General features: G+C 31.3%; 1 long non-coding RNA gene across 1 annotated transcript; it reads left to right on the top strand.

The window, feature by feature from the left end:
• Nucleotides 1-10,315: 10,315 nt before the first annotated feature.
• Nucleotides 10,316-16,829, top strand: LOC143078043 (uncharacterized). The gene is made up of 4 exons (XR_012979017.1): nucleotides 10,316-10,389; nucleotides 10,884-10,908; nucleotides 12,005-12,077; nucleotides 16,514-16,829. It is a non-coding gene; the product is annotated as an uncharacterized LOC143078043 (long non-coding RNA).
• Nucleotides 16,830-19,692: the final 2,863 nt, after the last annotated feature.

Below are 19,692 nucleotides of genomic sequence, written 5' to 3'. Positions count from 1 at the left end.
CAAAATTAGAAAGTTTATAGCATTGGCGAATGATAAATGATTACTTTCATATACTTCACATAGTCATAACAAATGAATGAAAACATCACTACTCATTGAGTAATGTCTATATTACAAGTAAAATAGTTGCGAGATATACCAGAGGGGCATTTAAAAAATAAAGTGACAACGCAATAGCTAAAAAAGAAAAAAGAAAAAAGACAAATATTAGTACACAAGACACAGCATACAAAAACTAAAGACTAAGCAACACGAAACCCACCAAAACTGGGCGTGATCCCAGGGTACTCTGGAAGGGTCAGCAGATTCTGATTCACATGTGGCACCCATCGTGGTTCTCATGTCAATACACATCCGGGAAATAGTTTAATTCAATATGACATGTATTGAATTAGTAAAATAGCCGATTTAAGAATATATTAAGAAGAAAAAGAGGTATGATTGCCAATGAGAAAAATCTCCATAAGAGACCAAATGACACAGAAATTAACAACTATAGGTAACCGTAAGGCCTTCGACAATGAGCAAAGCCAATACCGCATGGTGAGCTATACAAGGCCCCGAAATGACAATGTAAAACAATTCAAACAAGAAAACTAACGGCCTAACTTATGTAGAAAAAATTAACGAAAAACAGATATGCAACACATAAACAAACGAATTGCAGGCTCCTGACTAAGGACAGGCACATACATACAGAATGTATCGGGGTTAAACATGTTGATGGGATCCCAAACTATAAAAACCCGTTGAAAAAGGCTTGACTCATCAGATAGATAATAATACACATACTTCTTATACAAGTGAACGTAGCTGGGTAATTGTACATCCCAACAACAAGAAGACACTAAGTACAAATCTGAGAGTACTCGAAGTTACTTACAGCTAGTCAAGGCCACTTCCAACTAAAGAAAATCATGCGTCTAAGACTAAATATAACATAGATTTAGAATATTTATAGATTCAATAGTATTTACTGTATTAACATTCGACATGTTTGTAGCATATTTAACACAAGTGAAATGTCCAATCACAAATGAAAATACTGGCATGTTTGTAGCAGGAATAGTTACACTAGTTGTCGGTTTGATGAGCCTATCGGCAGCCGTAATTTTTTTTGCCAGAAACGGTAAGTTATTTATTTCTTAAAAGTTTACTTCAAGAAAGTTATATAAAAACAAGATATTTAAGTATTCTCAGCAGCCTTTTTTCCAAAATTCAAGTAAAATGTTATTATACGTCGTATCAAATATATACTATAAACTTTAACTTTAATTGTTTTGTAAGGTACATTGATATACTGAATACATATTACATCCTTTTCAAGAAAACTATTGGCTCCAGTAAAACAAAAATTAACATATACATGTAGCACTAACTTTAACTAATTTGTTCATGCAAGAAATTGTATCTGCCTGAAAAAATGCTCTACATAGATTTCCTATGTATTTCAATTTGCCATCAAACGTGGAGTATTGTTACTGAAATTTGAAATATGTTAAAATATCAATAAATTAAAACCACATATGGAGTATACTAAATGTTATTATAAACTTCATGTCAAAATGCCAGATTTTGATAAGTTAATACGAGGGAAATGATTTAGTCTATCCCACAGTAAACTTTGTATTTCCCTTCACGGAGACGCTTAATTAAATGTATGCTGTATTCGATACAGAGGGTTGGTATGTACAATATGTCATGGTGTTTTACTTTGAATTTGTAAAATTCATAGACAGTAATAACAGAACATTCAGTTTAATGAATTTAATAAAACATGTATCTGAGACTGTGATAGAGCAGATCATTACCCCTCCAATAGACATTGAATTTTTCAACCTTGTCTTCGCCTTCTTTGAGTATAAATCTGCTCTAGATCTATCACAAATGCATCTGATTTCGATAATCAATTGAATAAAGTCGCTTTCCTCTTGGGAAAATTATTTCAAAATTTGATGTTTGTTGATGTCTTTTAGAAGATAAACACTCACATTTCTAAATATTGACGAATCTTTCTGTAAAATAGTAATATAGTGAACAGTTCAGTCCATAGAAGTTGGATTACAATTTCAAGTACAACAGTTTGGCATATTCCCATATGCAATGTAACAACACTTATACTTTATGAAATGGATCCATATTTTTGCGCGGCGCAATATCATACATATATCATTTACGCTATATGCAAGAAACACATCTTTAACGTCTTAAGTCTATCTAAACATCAGAAATGATGGTATGAGACACAATTGTAAGAATAAACTAAGCTTACCAATGAACAAAAAAACCTTTAAAACATAGACGTCTTCTATAGTGTTTTTTTTTTTAAATATCAAAAGTTCAAAGTTTTTTAAATATGATAAATGATAAACTTTCAAATTGTACACCTTATTCTTTATACGGACAGTCTAGTGTGAGCACCCTTGGTCCTATGATATACTATCATACTCACATTTCATAAGAACATAAAACAACTACAAATTTTCCTTGTTATAAGTTAACGAACAACATGCTTAATCTTTTCGTTTTCATATAGTATGATGGTCAATAGGAGACTAGAGACGACCACGAAATGTGTTTACATTTGGCGATATTTGTTTGTACTTTATGATTCTAAAATGTTAATGGAATTACTTAAACAAAATTCAACAAATAACGGGAAAAAACGAAAACAAGAATATTCCAAATTAACAACTTTCTTTTATTGAAGATGCATGCTTACAGTTAGTTGTAGTTTTATTTATATTTTAAGGTTTACAGAACAAGGCGGTGAATACGTCGAAGTATGTATAAGAGAATGTAGCTTACACGCTTAAACACAATTCACAAATTAGAGACGACACATTCACATTCAAATGTAAATCGCTGTAACTTGTAAAAAAAGACAATACAAAGAATGCATACACAATCTGTAAATCGTGAAAGACTAAAATAATAAGTTCCTGTAAGCAATATCTATGTGTGCAATCAAAACCATTTGAAAAAAAACCACATTGCATTTTCAGGCCAAATATACAAGAGTACTATCGTATTATATCAATACAATACTCACTTGATATATATATTACATAATGTATATGACTAATTTTCAGATCTGTTGAATATAGTGATGTGCAGAGAATGAATCCTGCGTTTACAGATGTATACACTACGTTACAGTCTAATATTGGTATGTATATAACAAACACGTATACCTAGATTAGCAGTGGTATGATGACACACGTTCAATTATAAATGTATAGTACTTTGTTAACAGCTGACAGATTTGCACTCATACATTAGCTTCATTTTTCAAATTCAAAATAATGGCACAGATACTGCTTTGTCGAAGTGCTAAATTATGTCAAGCTCACAAAGAACAACCAGTACGATTCAGAAGGGTAATTCTATTTCGTTCATTCTTTGCATGTCCAGGTCGTGCGTAATGGCAATTTTGTTAAACATTATGTATATTTTTTCATCGTTATAAATAGTTGTATTCTGAAGTAGACTTCGTATTATAATATAAGAAAACAAAATAATTTCCGAAACAAAATAATCACAACCGTTGAACTTATACAGCATTCCTACAGATGGCTGTATCATTACAATTGATAATAAAATACAATTAAAAGAGATAACTGTATTGTATTTGAAGCTTTAAGGACGTCCATCGTAGTTTTACTGTCGCAAATTTAGTTTAGCTAGCGACGCGTAGCGGAGACAGGTAAACGGGTATTTGCGACAGTAAAACTACCGATGGAAGTCCGCAAAGCTTCAAATACAATACAGTTATCTCTATTCTAATGCAAAACAAGTCCATAACTAAATTTCAATCATTATTTCAGTGTAAAATCTTCATTTAAGAAAATACCGCGAAAAGATGTTATCTTTTTTGGTCCCCACACTATGTGACGTCATAGGTATGCTTCCGGCGTCAAACATATGACGTCACAGGTATGCTTCCGGCGTCAAACATATGACGTCACAGGTATGCTTCCGGCGTGAAACATAAACACCGGGCTTTTTCTGACTTCTGTGCCGCTTCAAATGTAATAAAATTTGATAAAAAGAAGATTTTTAGATGCAGCATGTGATTTTTTAGCTTATTATTGTAGAAATTACATGTCAATACATTCAGCAATTCAAAATGTCGGCTTCCTTAGTTACAGACAAGGAGGTAGATAATTTTACGCTAACTGTCATCCAATCAGAACCATTGATACAAAAAATTTCAAATGTCCAACGTTTGTGAAGCAGTCGCAATTACCGAAACTTTATAATGAATTAATCATCACGAGTGAATATGTATTTCAATTAAATTAGATAGGTTGTTAGTAAAATGTATAGATGACTTCTTCTTTAGATACTTCTCCACTTCTGATAATTAGTTCACAACAATGAAAAAAAAAACATTTTTCCATTAAATTCTTTGTGTATCATGTGATGTGGACAGTAGTCTTGATGGGTGTTGTGTTAAACTGATTTGAAATGTTTCAATTGTAATATATTCTTATTGAATCTACTCCATTGTGTTTTTTTTTAATGTAAACTGGTTATGAAACAAATGTCATTGTACTTAGACGCAATATTATTTTATACCACTTAAAATAGTATAGAAATAAACTATCTTTACGCAGGCAGGTTAATGCAGTTTGAAAAAAATTAGCAATGATTTTCGGTGTTTGCATCGCAATCTAAATCTGACGTCATTTTCCTTACTATTCGACACGTGATTGGCTAGAACGTTTCGTCGACGTCAAATTTGAGCTTGTCACCAACAGCTGATCGGGCACCTTGTTATGATAGAAGTCAGTGTCTTCAGTTCGACAACAACACGTTAATATAGATGTGGGCTGCTTATATTTTGAGGTACGTTAGTTTTAAATTATTTTAGCCTTCTTCCGAGGATCTTGGATATTAATTTCATTCACGATTATGAATGTAGTCTGAAGAGAAAGCTGCATGTTTACTAAAAAATGTGGTTATTTACAAGTTTCGCTGTCAGCATGATGTGGGCAGTCTGTTGAAACTTCCTTTGAATTAATTTTTCACGTTAACACTATTTTACTTGCTTATAAACAATCCAATCTTTATTAGCTATTGACTTTATAAAAAAATCGTTTCACGTCGACAGTTTGCAGACTGACCAGGGATGCATTCATGCGGGTCAAATGTTTAAATTTGGGATCTTGATGGTCAGAAACAATGATCAACCATGCAACGTAAGCAGTAGAATTTGTTAAAATGTCCGAACAACATGCCGGCTGAGGCCCGCCACCTTTCACCTATGCCTTTATCACCCCCCCCCCCCCCCCTTAATTAGTCTCGTATGCAAACACCTTAACATTTTCTTTAAATATTTATTAGGTATATTTGTACCTGAATCTTAAAATTGATCGCATGTTAAATCATTCCTTATTCCAATTTATAACATATTGTAGAAGTAAAACAAAGAATTATTCAAATTATATGCATGCATGACTCTGTGCATCATACTTATGCCTCAGTCTGTATTTAGTAAAATTGTGTAAGCATTCACATGAGATGTTATATGTGAGAAATATTATTTATTATCATGGCCATAATTTATTAACAACTTAAAGTTTTCATTTATGGTTTTAAATTTGATGCTAAGTCATTATAGTATTATTCTTAAATCATCCCTTTTAGTGTACATTTGAATTTTTTGTCTTTATTAATTTTTTGTCTTATCTTTTTTTTTATATAGACATAAGATTAAATTAAATATGTACTTTTAATATTGATTAACTTTAATAATGTGTATCTGAAGTATATGTGTGTTTGTGTAAATCTTTTCAAATTTTGACACACTTGTTATAAAACAATTTACATCAACAGATCAACCTTAATTGTGTAATTATTGTAACTTCTTTTGCAGATTGATTTACAACTGGCACTAATAAGTTGACTGTTAATGCATAAAGAGTGTAGTTTCTATGATATGAGGTCTACACAATTAAATGTAAGTATTAATTGTATTATAATGAATGATTCCCTTCAGTTCTATATTTTATATACCATTTTCTATAATCTTTATCTGTTTTGCTCATTATTATCTATTCTTTGTATTTTAACACACCATCATTCTCTTTTATTATCAGTGTTTTCTTAATCTTCAATGTCTCAGCCTTTAAATTTTGCACTTTTGCCCATATAGGGGATTATTACATGATTGGTGTATCTATTCTGTAAACACCATCCAGACCCTCAGTTTATGTGAATATATAAGTTATCTGGTGTATTTAGTCACACTCACCCAATCTTGATTAAGTCATATTGATTATTAATAACAAATTGGCAAAGCAATGTGATGGGTAAATGTCAGTTAAAGTAAGTTGTACTTACAAACTTTATTGTACTTTTACAGACAATTCATCAATTAAACTTTGTGTCAAGTTTTCTTTTAATTCAATAATAATTAAGGAATACACAAATGTGACAATTTTGACTGAAGTTTTCTATTTGTATCATAATATGAATACCAATTACTTTTAAATGCCATTAATGGTTTACATATTTTTTTCAGTACATGCATGAAGATGACTTGGAGGTAATGGTCTCATACATGTTAGTTTTAACTATAATAGCCTAACTGAAATTTGAAAAAAGTTATCAGAGGAAAAGAGTGACCACTTCTTTTTTATGAAGATCAACACACACAAGGAAATTATCAGACAATTTGTAACCAGATATGGGGGCAGTATTAGATATATGCATGAAAAGAAAGTGAAATCAATATTTTTTTTAGATAAAAGCTTGATGATATGACAAAAATATTAAAACAGTGCTGAATATGAAAACCCCATACCATGTTACATGTAACTTTTGGAATGCAGAGATTTTCAGTATTACAATAAAAGGAAGGATTGGATTACTGTTAAAACTGACTCTGGAACATTCAAGACGAAGAAATAAAGAAATAAAAACATGAGAGGAAATGACTGTGCACTTCTGTTTTGAAGGATCAACACACAAAAGGAAATTTTCATATCATTATGCATCATGTGTAGTAGTTGAGATAATTTTGGATATATACATAAAGCTGTGAACTAAGTAATAATTATAATTCAAACATCATATGTGGTACCTGCATGTACTTACTGGTATATATATTGTAATTCACAACATTTTACATGGATATATAAGAATATTCTTTGCATGATACATGTGAAATAAAAAAAGACAAGTATAGGAATAAAGAATTATCTAGTACAGCATTATCATATGAAAACCAGCAGGATTATACATGTATATGTCTATACATTTATTATGGATCATGGAAACCTACAAGGAAGTATTGTATGCATTGTTATAAGGATTATTAGTTTAAATTCAATGTGACATATGCAATGCCTTTTGTTTTAATTTTGAGAAAATTATTTGAAATGAATGAAAAATTATAAATTTCTTTGACATTCAAACCTTTGAAAGTCATATTTGTATGTAATAGGCAGATAATACTCATACTGAACTCAAGGCTTTCACATGCATACAACTTTGTTGAATAAACAAATAGATTTATCTCAAGGAAATTTCTTTTTTTAATGTTTTTTTTCTATAATAATTTACTGTTTTGTACTGGAAAAAGTGCAATGAATGAATGATGCACGTTCAAAAAATGAACATAGCTCTAGAAAGTATTGCTTATAGCTGATATAGTTTTAAAAAAGACCCATTCACACATGTGATGTGAAAGTAACTGATCCTTATAATTCAGTGACTTAATTAAAAATGTTTTTAAATAAAAAAAACATTGAAAAAACTTTAATAGGGCTAAATAGATAAATATTTCTCATAAAACATGAGTTTGATAGAAGGGGCTACATACTACCATGCACTAACTAGTGCTTGTTTTAAAAAGTGTTTTCCCTATCAGGAGAATCATTTTGTTTTAGAAATACTGTTATGCCGTTCGTCATCACGTTATTTCACTATGCTAAACCTTGGTAATTAATCTAAAAGTCGTAAAGACCCTATGATATTCAAATTTAAGGAAGGAAGCCAAGATAATATTATTTCCAATCGGCAGATATGACATACATACATAACGTTATGTTTAGAAATGAACATTTGGTTACGAAAACCCTCACAAAGTATAACGTCATAGTATCCCCCTTTTTTCTCTTCGTATGCATGGTGATTCTTTAAAGATTCATGAACAACTCAAGTATGAAAATGTGAGAAAAAAAACATTATTTTACATCTTTAATGTGTTTATCTCTAGTCAGAAACTATCAAAATGTCGATTATTTCTTTCCCTGCATTTTTACACCGAAAAGGGGAATAATCGATCCGAATCAATTCAGTGTTTAAATGTCGCCGAGTAAGGACTTGAATATCATTCATCTATAAAGATCGCATTGGCACACCCCGTTAACATTTATTGATCTCTTTAAAACTTGGCATATTTATTCTTGAAAAGCTCATGAATACGAAGATTGCTGTTTCTTGTTTTTAAAATGAATATAACATATCTAAAATTGGCAAAATACTTGACTTTTGGTGGGGCCATGGTTGGATTGTATGTCATTTCTGTTATTTCTTATTATAAAAGGGCACATTTAAAGAATGAAACAGCTGTTACGGGAAAGATAACATATTTGTCAACCAAATACAACTTTATTTTTATTCATTTGTCTAGTTCTATGGGGTGTGCCAGGCTCTTGGAGTTGGACGTTCACACGCCATCTTTGAATGCTGCCCGTTACCATGGCAACCAGATGGAGGGTTCTGAGACACCAGAAATTAAAACTTTGGATAATATTAGGGATGATAAAAATAAGTTCTGGGTATGAAAGTTTCTAGACAAAAATTCTAAATAATTTCAAATTTCATTGATTTTTATATGAATAAATAGCCGATTTACTCTCGATCAGCATTAACCTACCTGCGTAGCATGGCCTGTCAGCGTTTGATTTTTATTTGAGTCAGATAAGTAAACAGTCTAAGATCTTGTGGACGTGTAAGGAAAATGAGTCATTTTGTAAATATTCATATCATTTACATTTTAGAATCAACAGTAAATACAGAGCAAATGTACGTATGACTACCCTTATACATTAAATTTGTAACACAATATTAATGATACCACAATTTCAGAGTCTATGTTTTTTTTCTATCATGATGTTCTAAATAGAGAATTCTACTTTTAAAGAGATATTTAAGCCACTTTTGCGCATATTGAAGTAAGAATCAATACTCTTCGATAGTTTCGGGTACGCCAGCACGAGTTGGGATACCGTAATCGATATCCGTCACAGATAACTATAAACTTTTGTACCCATTTCCTTAATAACAACCTCGTTTTCTTTCCTTTGATTGTGATATCTCCGAATATGACATTTCTCCGAATGTATTCTGACTTTGAACATAAGCAACACGATGGGTGCCACTGTAGTTAATCTGAATTTGCCTACCTTTTCAGAGCACCTGATAAATAAACTCATAACAGATAACAGGAAATTTTGTAGTATGCGCCAGACACGCGTTTCGTCTACAAAAGACTATTCAATCTCACTTTATGGAAATGAAATAATACTGTAATATTAAACAACTTCATATCGAGCTCATTAATATAAATTAATATTCTTCTCCTGCTATACAGTATTAAATATAACATACACATCAAGTGAAAGATACCTCTAAATCAAACACTTTTTTTGTCAACTTTCTTATTTATGTAGTGTTTTTTTTTTTTTAATTATTTTTTCTGTTGAGAGAATGAGAGTGGCCCTGAAGTTAATGGCTTCACTGACATGTTTCAACTGTTGTTTTTTATGCCCCACCTACGATAGTAGAGGGGCATTATGTTTTCTGGTCTGTGCCTCCGATCGTTCGTCCGTTCGTTCGTTCGTCCGACTTCAGGTTAAAGTTTTTGGTCAAGGTAGTTTTAGATGAAGTTGAAGTCCAATCCACTTGAAACTTAGTACACATGTTCCCCATGATATGATCTTTCTAATTTTAATGCCAAATTATAGTTTTGACCCCAATTTCATGGTCAACTGAACATAGAAAATGAAAGTGCGAAGTCCAGGTTAAAGTTTTTTGGTCAAGGTAGTTTTTGATGAAGTTAAAGTCACAACTACTTGAAACTTAGTACACATGTTCCCTATGATATGATCTTTCTAATTTTAATTCCAAATTAAAGTTTTGACCCCAATTTCACGGTCCACTGAATATGGAAAATTGTAGTGCGAGTGGGGCATCCGTGTACTATGGACACATTCTTGTTTGTAATGAAATTACACGCATGCGTAGAATATCTGTTTACATGACATAGCGTATACTTTATAAAATGTTTGTATTCTTTCAGTAGTAACACTGATGAGGAATGTGGAAGAACTCCTGAAGCACATACATACAGTTCAGTAGACACAATAGAGTCAAGTGAGAAAATTACTCTTTAAGAGCCGCCAAACATGGTTTATAACTACTAGAAATGCTCACTTCAAACGACGTTTTTTATGTCACTTGGGCCATATTTTCGCTGGCAGAATATCAGTCCAAGAATATCTGTCCAATTGATTACCATCAGCTATTAAGCTATTCTATAAGTACACGAGTTCAATAATAAGAGTTGTCTTTAACTTTCCAGATCATCAATAAGGATATAAAAACAGCTGTCTTCTATGATTACTCAGACATTCCAAAAAGATACCTACTGACACGGCCCATGGACATTTTCCTGAAGAATTTTTTTTATTAAATAATAATAATCGCTGACAATGAGCATGTACCAGTCGTTGCCATGTTATTTTTTCCCAATTGTTTTTAATTATTAAAATTCTTAATTTGTATGATTAGTAGAACCCCAAAATAAAAAATTTACAATAAAACCATTCGCATAAGCACGTAACTCTAAATTTCCACATTTTTTACAGAACCAAGTCAATATCAGCAGCATGGGTATGTATACTGAATATTTTTCATTGTTTTTTTTATATTCAGAAACAATATGAGACGATAAGTCATAGATATCTAGTAAAGAAAAATAAGGAGATACTATTTAAACTGTCACAATTACAATAAAGCTTCATGTTGCATTTATGTAAATATAGACAATGCAATTTCCCATATGAACTCCCTTTAGGGCTAAAACTATAACACTTTTACTATGAAGTTACGTGAAAAATTATATTTCAGAATGGAAAATTGATATGCACTACTATAAAAAGTAAAATCACAAACAAATGAACTATTTTATTCAAAGGTCAAAACATAGGGCTGTGCGGCATATTTTCAACATTTTTAGCCGTATTTGGCACAGATTTTTGGAATTTTGGATCCTCAATGCTCTTCAACTTTGTACTTGTTTGGCTTTATAAATATTTTGATATGAGCGTCACTGATGAATCTTATGTAGACGAAACGCGCGTCTGGCGTACTAAATTAAAATCCTGGTACCTTTGATAACTAATTTCAACATTTTTATGACCTCACATTGTTAGACTTTAAACTAATATTAAAATTGTGTACTATCCCTACCTTTTACTTTTTGTCTACTTCAGAATTTATTTTTCACTGCAATAGTATGTTTTTCTACTGGTTACAGTCCCAAGTTATGTCGATATTGCTATAAGATGAAACATTACATTGTTTGTCGGGATGATTGAGAAATGTATTTCATTAAGTAATAATGTTATCATATTTAAAAAGAGCAATGTGTGTTCATAGGACAGCATGCCCAACTCGTACTATCATAGATATATCATCAGTCCACAATAAAGCCGGGATCATAATCGTTATTAGCATATTATTCAAAAGTTTCATATTTCTATGTTTATTGAACAATGGAATGGGTTAAAACTGGAATTTGGTGATATAATTTCTTTAAAAACTACCTTTAAGTTAATGACCATTGCATTTTTTTTTCTTTTTTGTTCTTAGTGAATGTTTGGTCAAGAGCTTCAATTAAGCTTGAGATTTTCATTTGTAACTCGTTTAATAATGAAGGGAATATTTTGTGCAATCCTTTTGTTTACAGTATTTAATTTTCTTTAAGTGTTAATACATATGAGGAATGTGGGAAAAGAATTGAGGCACATACTTATGATACTTTAGACAAATGAAGTCAGGTGAGAAAAACAAATACTACTATGTTCAATAATATTTGTATGTCCTCAAAACATTAAATGTCCGGCTATCCAAACCCGCGATTATGAGAGAAACACACGAAGTGCGTATGAACATCAACATTTATTTTTTTAACTCATATCGAGTCTCCATTGCACAATGAAACTTCATTCACGTATAACATTTCTATATGTATCAATGTAATGCATGGAAAACTATTAAAAAAAAAAAAACATCTGTATGAAACTAGATGGACATGTAGTTAATTGTTTGAGAATATTTACTCAGAAAAAAAGAGCCGTGTTATGATTGCCAATGATACACTTATCCAACCGAGGTAAAGTGACGCAAATAAAAGAAATAGTTCATTGTATGGGCAAAAATGAGAAACAACTCAGACGATAAAAAAAAAATCAAAAGTCTCATATATAACAATGCGATTAACGAAAGGCAAATATGATGTACTAGTAGGCGAGTGACTTTAACCATAAAATTAAATTTTTAAAGCACCTACCTAACACACGGCTAAATTATATATCATTTGAAAGCTACACATCTGTACTATCTGTTTTGCCCGGTCGTAAAAAAATCGTACGGGGCAATTTCCGTAAATCAAGATCAAAGGCCAAGGACGAATAAGTACATATTTTTCTAAGATTTCAGCTTGATTGCATTATATGAGTTTTATACACTAAATTCATATATGCAAACAATTTAAACGTTTAGCAGAGAGAGTAACAATCATTTATCATATGCATTTTTAAAAATTTAAAGCGTTTTTTTTTTGCTAGACAGCACATGTTTCCTGAAATTCGAGTAAAAGTTAACAAAATGAGTGAAAACCCAAATTTTTCTATCTGATGCAACTGCTAATCACTTAAAACTAAGTAAAACCCTGTAATGACTATCAAAGAAGTTTTTGACATCATGAATTTCCTAAAATTATGCTTACTTCTAATCAAACAGCAAATCATAACAACTCATACAGTAGCCCAAAATACCGCCATCTGCGAAAAAAACAGCTTTTAAGCATTTCTTCCTATTTAAACATTGTATGTGGTCAATATGAGATTTATTAAACAAATTCTTAAGAATCTGAAAAATTTAAAGTAAAAAAATATGTGCGCGAATCATACTATTGCTTGAAATAAAGGGGGCGAAACTAAGAGATTGCAATCTGCATTTAAACTACCAGACTGACATAAACATCTTTCGAATTTTCTAATTGATTGATTTGTAGCTTTATTATAAATATTGATGTAGTGAAAAGACCTTTTATTTATTTAATGTGCACAATAAAAAAGGAATTGAAGATTTAGACAAAAATAAATAGAAAATAAATTGATGAAAATTAAAATTTCAAAGAACTAAAAAACCAGTAAAAACATTAGAAAACTTGACTTCTTGGTTGCTTAAATTGCGTTGTTCATTGTTTACATGTAAATGCATTAATTCATCAAATCAGAATAATTCTGAAGAACTAAAATCCATTATTACGCAACGATTCTAGTTACAACTAGACTTCCTGAATAGCTTCAATGAATAGTTCATTCTTCATACGAGGATGACTTCATGCAAGAGTTTTCGATGACGACTGAAAAGAAGCTACCATTATCTTGAAACTTCACTTTCCACTATGTAGATGATGTCATCTCACTGAATAGTGCCAAATTTGTGACAATGTTGGAATCGTTTTTTCCATTGAAATTGAAAATAAAAGACTCAACAGATATAGTCAACTCTATCACGTATCTTGAAATCGACGATGAGGGTTGGTTGAAAACAAGTTTTACGACAAAAGAGAAGAGCATAAATCAACCCATAAAAATACTCATTACTACCAAATTATAAAGTTTTTATTTCTATGTAGCAATATTATAGCAACGCCTGCATATTTATATTACTAAGAAGGAGACCGAGTTCATTGAAAGTCCTCTGAAACAATAACAAGTACGAAATATTTATGATATGACGTATAAATGTAGGATTTTGTATTTCCTTAATTTGTCTTTGCATGCTCAGTCGACGTACTGCCCGCGAAATTAAATAAACCTTTTTATTTAAACACTTGCCCAATTGTAACGCGATTTCGCGGAATCTTCTTGTGTAGTATATATCTCCAAGTTGATACAATATTTCAGAGCTTGCATTTACTTTCACGATTTTCGTGATAGTGCGTAACTGCTCACAATGAAGATATTAAATAAAGGCAACTATAGTATACCGCTATTCAATAGTCATCAATCGATTTACTAGTAACTGAAACAAATCCGGGTCACAAACCAAAACCAAGGAAAATGCATGACTTATAAGAGGAACACAACGATATAACAGAAACACTGAACTGCTATAAAAACAAACGCCAACATACAAAGAAACAGATTAATGGATATCAACTGCCATATGCCTGACTTGGTACAGGACATTTGAAGAAAAATGGTGGTTCGAACATGGTTTTAAACCAGAGTTCAAATGCAAAATTGAAATTATCCCATTGAAAATTTTATGGACACCACTACGAGTTGGTTGACAATTATGAAATATCTGTTTCACCAGATGACGACTGATAAGTTCCAATCGACGTGACCAAAATACCGTTATCTCTGCCTTGATTGTCACCTACCGAATAAGGCTTGGCACCGAGTAAGGAATTATATAGCCACAAGACGGGTGTCACACGTGGAACATGATCTGCTTACCCTTTGGGAGCCCCTGAGTTCACCCCAAATATTTTTGGGGGTTTGTGTTACTCAATCTGTAGTTTTATATGTTGTGTTTTGTATACTGTTGCTTGTCTTATTCGTTTTTTGCCGATTTTCATTACTGCAAGTTAATGTCTATAAAGTAAAATAATACCAAAAGGACAATCAACATCTCAAACCATGAATCAAATAAACTTTATTAAAATAATGAACACAATAAAATTAAAGTCCAAGAGACGAACAACAGTCCACAAAACACAGCACACCATGAAAACGATCACTGCCTAACACAGCGAATGATCTTATGAGGTCAGGAAGGGTATTCAACTTTTTCATTTTTTTTTATTTCACAACTGCTTATAGTGTTTTACACACACAATGACCTGCATTTGTATTTTAAAAGCTTATGTTGAAAATGATCAAAGCATCTTTCATTCAAACAATTAAAGCGATTAAACTGCTAAACACATTTAATATGACTAACACGATTTTAAACTAAATAAGAAGAAACAGCATTCTATTTAGTTCGTTTTCATCCCGCTTTGGACAATCAAGTGTTTCTTTACAAGGTTACTTATTTCAATGTTGCCTACGATTTAGTCGCAAAGTCATGTTTGCATTTAAACATGATTACAAAAAAACATATTTTTACCACAATTAGCTCGTATATATTCTTTTCGAACTTTAAATACCACTTCTTTTATTATAGAAAATCATTCTCCTCCCTGATATTGACAATAAGCGATGTGCTATCTTAAAATAGAATAACAAAATGATCACTATTTGCAGATGGCAGATTTTTGGGCAACTGCAAACACTTCAATAGAAGGCTGTTCTGTGAACAATAATTAATAATTGGATCTTAAAATTACAAAACAAATATTCCTTGACCTAAAACATATACATTTATCTATTTCTTTTAGCATACAGATATCGATTCCCCAAGATATATTTTGCTTTTGGAACAATTTTTCATTTTTTTAGGATTTGTGATAAATTTTAATTTTTCGGGAAATATTGCGCATCTAGCCTCTTATGTTTTGTTTGATTTGGAAATAATGTATCATGTTCGATAAAGTTCATCTGATCTTTTGGAAAACTTTATGGTACAAAAATTAGAAAATGGCTTTTTGTTTAGTAATCGCAAAAATTGGAATGTTTATTCATGACCTTTGACCTTGATTAAACAGAAAATGCACCGTACGATTCTTTCACGACCGGGCAAAACAGAAAGTACAGATTATTAGCTTTCGAATGATATATAATACAGCCGTGTGTTAGGTTGGTAACACTTAAATCGAGGGGAATATATCAACTATAAGAGAAAAACATTGAAACAACAGAAACAATGCAGTGCAACACAAAACTAACAACATACATAGAAACGAACTATTAGATAACACCTGCTATATTCCTGACTTTGTACAGGACATTTTAAGAACAAATGGTGGGTTGAACCTGGTTTTGTTGCTTTATGAATTTTAAATAGTACAAAAAAGCCTGTAAACTCAACTAAAACACTTTCTTGGATACTGGTCATTTTGTCTAACGGAATTAAATAATTGTTTGTGTGTGCTTTTATCAAGGAAGAAACAAATCTTTTTCATTTTATTAATCCCTATTATAATAAATAATAGGTTTAAACTTATCAAGTTCAGAAGTTTCTATATACTTATTATCATGTTTTGCATTTAATCATAAATCATATTATATGATGAAAAATATAATATTTTCAGACCAAGTTGACATCCAAAATGCAGTGGGTCTTTGAAATTTAAAGATTTACTTGTCATATAAATCGATAGGAATTAGAGTATAAATGTTTATTTCAATATGTTACAATTTGTATTTAACTTCTGGTTCTACTGAACCATGTACACGGTAGTTATGGTGTCTGGCTAGGATCGTGGTTTTTCGAGTGATTTGATCGGGCTTTTTCGAGTGTGACCACTTTTTTTCGAGTGAATATGAACAAAAATGTAAACAAACAGACTTCATCTCTAACAAGACGTGATACAGACGCTTGTGTTCAATATACAAAGTTATATTATGTATGATAGTATTTGATATAGAAAGATATTACTAACCCGACATTATTTTTCGTTAAAAAAAGTTAAAATAAGCCTTAAAATGCTTTAATTCCAAAATACAGAATAAAGTCATTTTTATACGCATAACACTGATAATGTTGAAGGAAATGCATACATGGAATCTATATACCCTTGGAAATACAGACACTTCACAAAAATTCTTGTTTTTGCAATAAAAACGAAATTTTCAGACTAAATTCATTTATTTATGTTCGGGTTTTTTCGAGTGTGTCAAATTTTTTTCAAGTGCTTATATAAATTACCTATAGTTGTAAATGGTATTTTTCAGTGTATTTACGATTAGAAATAATAAACAAAGTTTCAAATTAAGCACTTTTCCAGGCATGAACCAATGCAGTTGTCAGTTTAATCATGGTGTTCAAACACTTACATGTTATAAACATTCGTTTATTTGATTACATTTTGCTGATTGTCATATTTTATAATTTTCATGTACAGGACATATTCGTGATGTCAAAAACATAATGTACGCATACATAATTTGGATTGAGACGTACATACAGATATTTGTATTAATGATGAGCTATAATTCATTTTATTGTTTATTATGTATAAAATCTAAATCAAATGTTTTTTGTCAATTGGAATAAAAATTGAGCGGATTGATTGTGTCTGTGTTTTTTTGTTTTTTTTTCATTCATGTTTTTTTTTGTGTTTGTGCGGGGGTCAGGCCTCCATTAGTAGAATGTGTTTTATTACATATCATTTTTCTGATTCTTCTTTGCTGTGCAGTACTGCGGTTTCTTACTCCGTTATTTAATAAACAGCTGCGCCATGGTCGCATGATACACCTGTCACGTTTTCAAGTTCATTTCTCTTATGTTTGGTTGTGTCTTATTATCTATTTCTTGCATGAATACAAATTTCTCGTATCATCATTTTTGGAGAACCTCTATTCGAAGGTCAGTTTTTTTTTCTCTCAGAAGGCTTTAAGGGTACTGGCATGTAGAAAGATGATACATGTTCATATCAGGATATACCTGGTTTCTAGGAAGTTAAATTTAGGGCAAGATATTTAGAAAGCTGTGAAAATTGCAAAATTTGGTAGAACAGCTAGGGAATTTTAATTGGTGGTTTGATACCTTATACATCATCATTAGACGATATAACGGCATTTTCACTGGCTATTCGTTATATCATTGATGACCTTCAAATGTTAGGAAGATGTCCATTTCGTGTGCAAAATACTAGAACAACGATTTTCAAAATTTTTAGTTTAACGCAGTGAGAGTGTTGGCCGTATTAACCCAACTAGCTTTAATAACTTGTGAGAATGGGCAATCGCTTGATTGCAACTCTCGTTATTTAATTCAAATAGTAATTATAAACTCGCCAAAGACTCGTTTATTATTATGTTGAAATTAAAAAGCGATATTTATTCTCACTCGGTATGACACCTATAAATAATTTCTCATTGCAAAAACTTAACTTTTTACACAAATATCGTCTGAAACTACTTGACCAAGTTCATTATATATAGAGATAACTGTAAACAGTAAGAATATTCAGTGAAATAAGATTTACAAACACGTCACCATCACCAAAACAGATAATGTTGCCATGAACTCTATTCTTGTCTTTAATGTTGATTCGTGTCCATTGTTTTACATGCACTGCAGCAAATAGACTAAGGTGAGTGACACAGACTCTTAAGTAACTCTATAATGTTAAATAAAATCCCATAACTCGGAAACGTAAAATCAATAATTTCTAAAAATTCGAAAGGGATGATACCTCGATAGACAATTAACCGAAGTGTCATAAAAATTGGTTACACCGTTTTTGAGTTTTTGTCCGACATGCTGACGATGGACGAATGGACAACGGGGTACCATAATACGTCCCGTATAAAAACTCCATGGTTCACCATGAAACTTTTATTTAATTTGACAACAAAAGTACCAAAGTGGAAAGGGATTAATTTAAGTTGCAATAACTTGTTTCCCAATCAACTATTAATAAATATGTTTTAACTAACAAAAGTACCATGAAATGAAGTTAAAAAGATTATGATTCTCCTGCACTTTGTTCCAATTTTTTTTTATAAAGGATTTAATAATTTCTAATTTAATACTGAAAAGTTGTGGTTGAACGATTTCCGAACACAGTTGCTCTCGAAAACACCCGGACAATAACAAACACTGAACTATTTGGTTAAATACAAGGAAATTGTGCTTCTTTGTTAATCAAAACATGTAAAGTATTCAATATAAGATGGGTAGTAATGTAAAAAAAACTGTTATGATTACGAAATAGCAGTGAATTGAACTGATCGAATGTGTTATCACTCGAAAAAGCCCGAACTACACTCGAAAAAAATGGACCGAATCACTCAAAAAACCTCGATCTTAGCCGGACACTATACCTATCGTGATGTATGATTTTATTTTATAATATTCAAAATCTCAAAGCATCGTGTAAATACTTTGTAAATGTTTTGTCTCCAGAATTACTTTGTATCGTTGTTTCAATAACCCTTGTTTGTCTCTTTACCATTTTTATGTTATGATTTAGTAATGTTAAATGGTCTTTAATATTTAAATTGAAATGTTATGGATAATCTTAACCCACAATGGACAAAAAGCATTTGTATTCAATTAATCTAATTAATGGCTAAATCATCGTTAAATATTTTTCATTTCAGTCTTTCGTTTTGATTTATTCGCCCTCTGATTCTTGCATCTGCTATACATTGTGATTGTCATGTTTCTATGACCAGTATTAAGTTTACTTTTATGCTTAAATCCCTTAATTCTTGCAAACATGATTTTGTCAGTGGGTTTGTCCAAGCTCAAATTAGATAA

This window comes from Mytilus galloprovincialis, chromosome 6, assembly GCF_965363235.1.
Source record: "Mytilus galloprovincialis chromosome 6, xbMytGall1.hap1.1, whole genome shotgun sequence".
NCBI classification, from domain to species: Eukaryota; Metazoa; Mollusca; class Bivalvia; order Mytilida; family Mytilidae; genus Mytilus; species Mytilus galloprovincialis.
The sequence above is the reverse complement of the archived record's forward strand: the minus strand, read 5'-3'. Positions and strand labels throughout refer to the sequence as shown.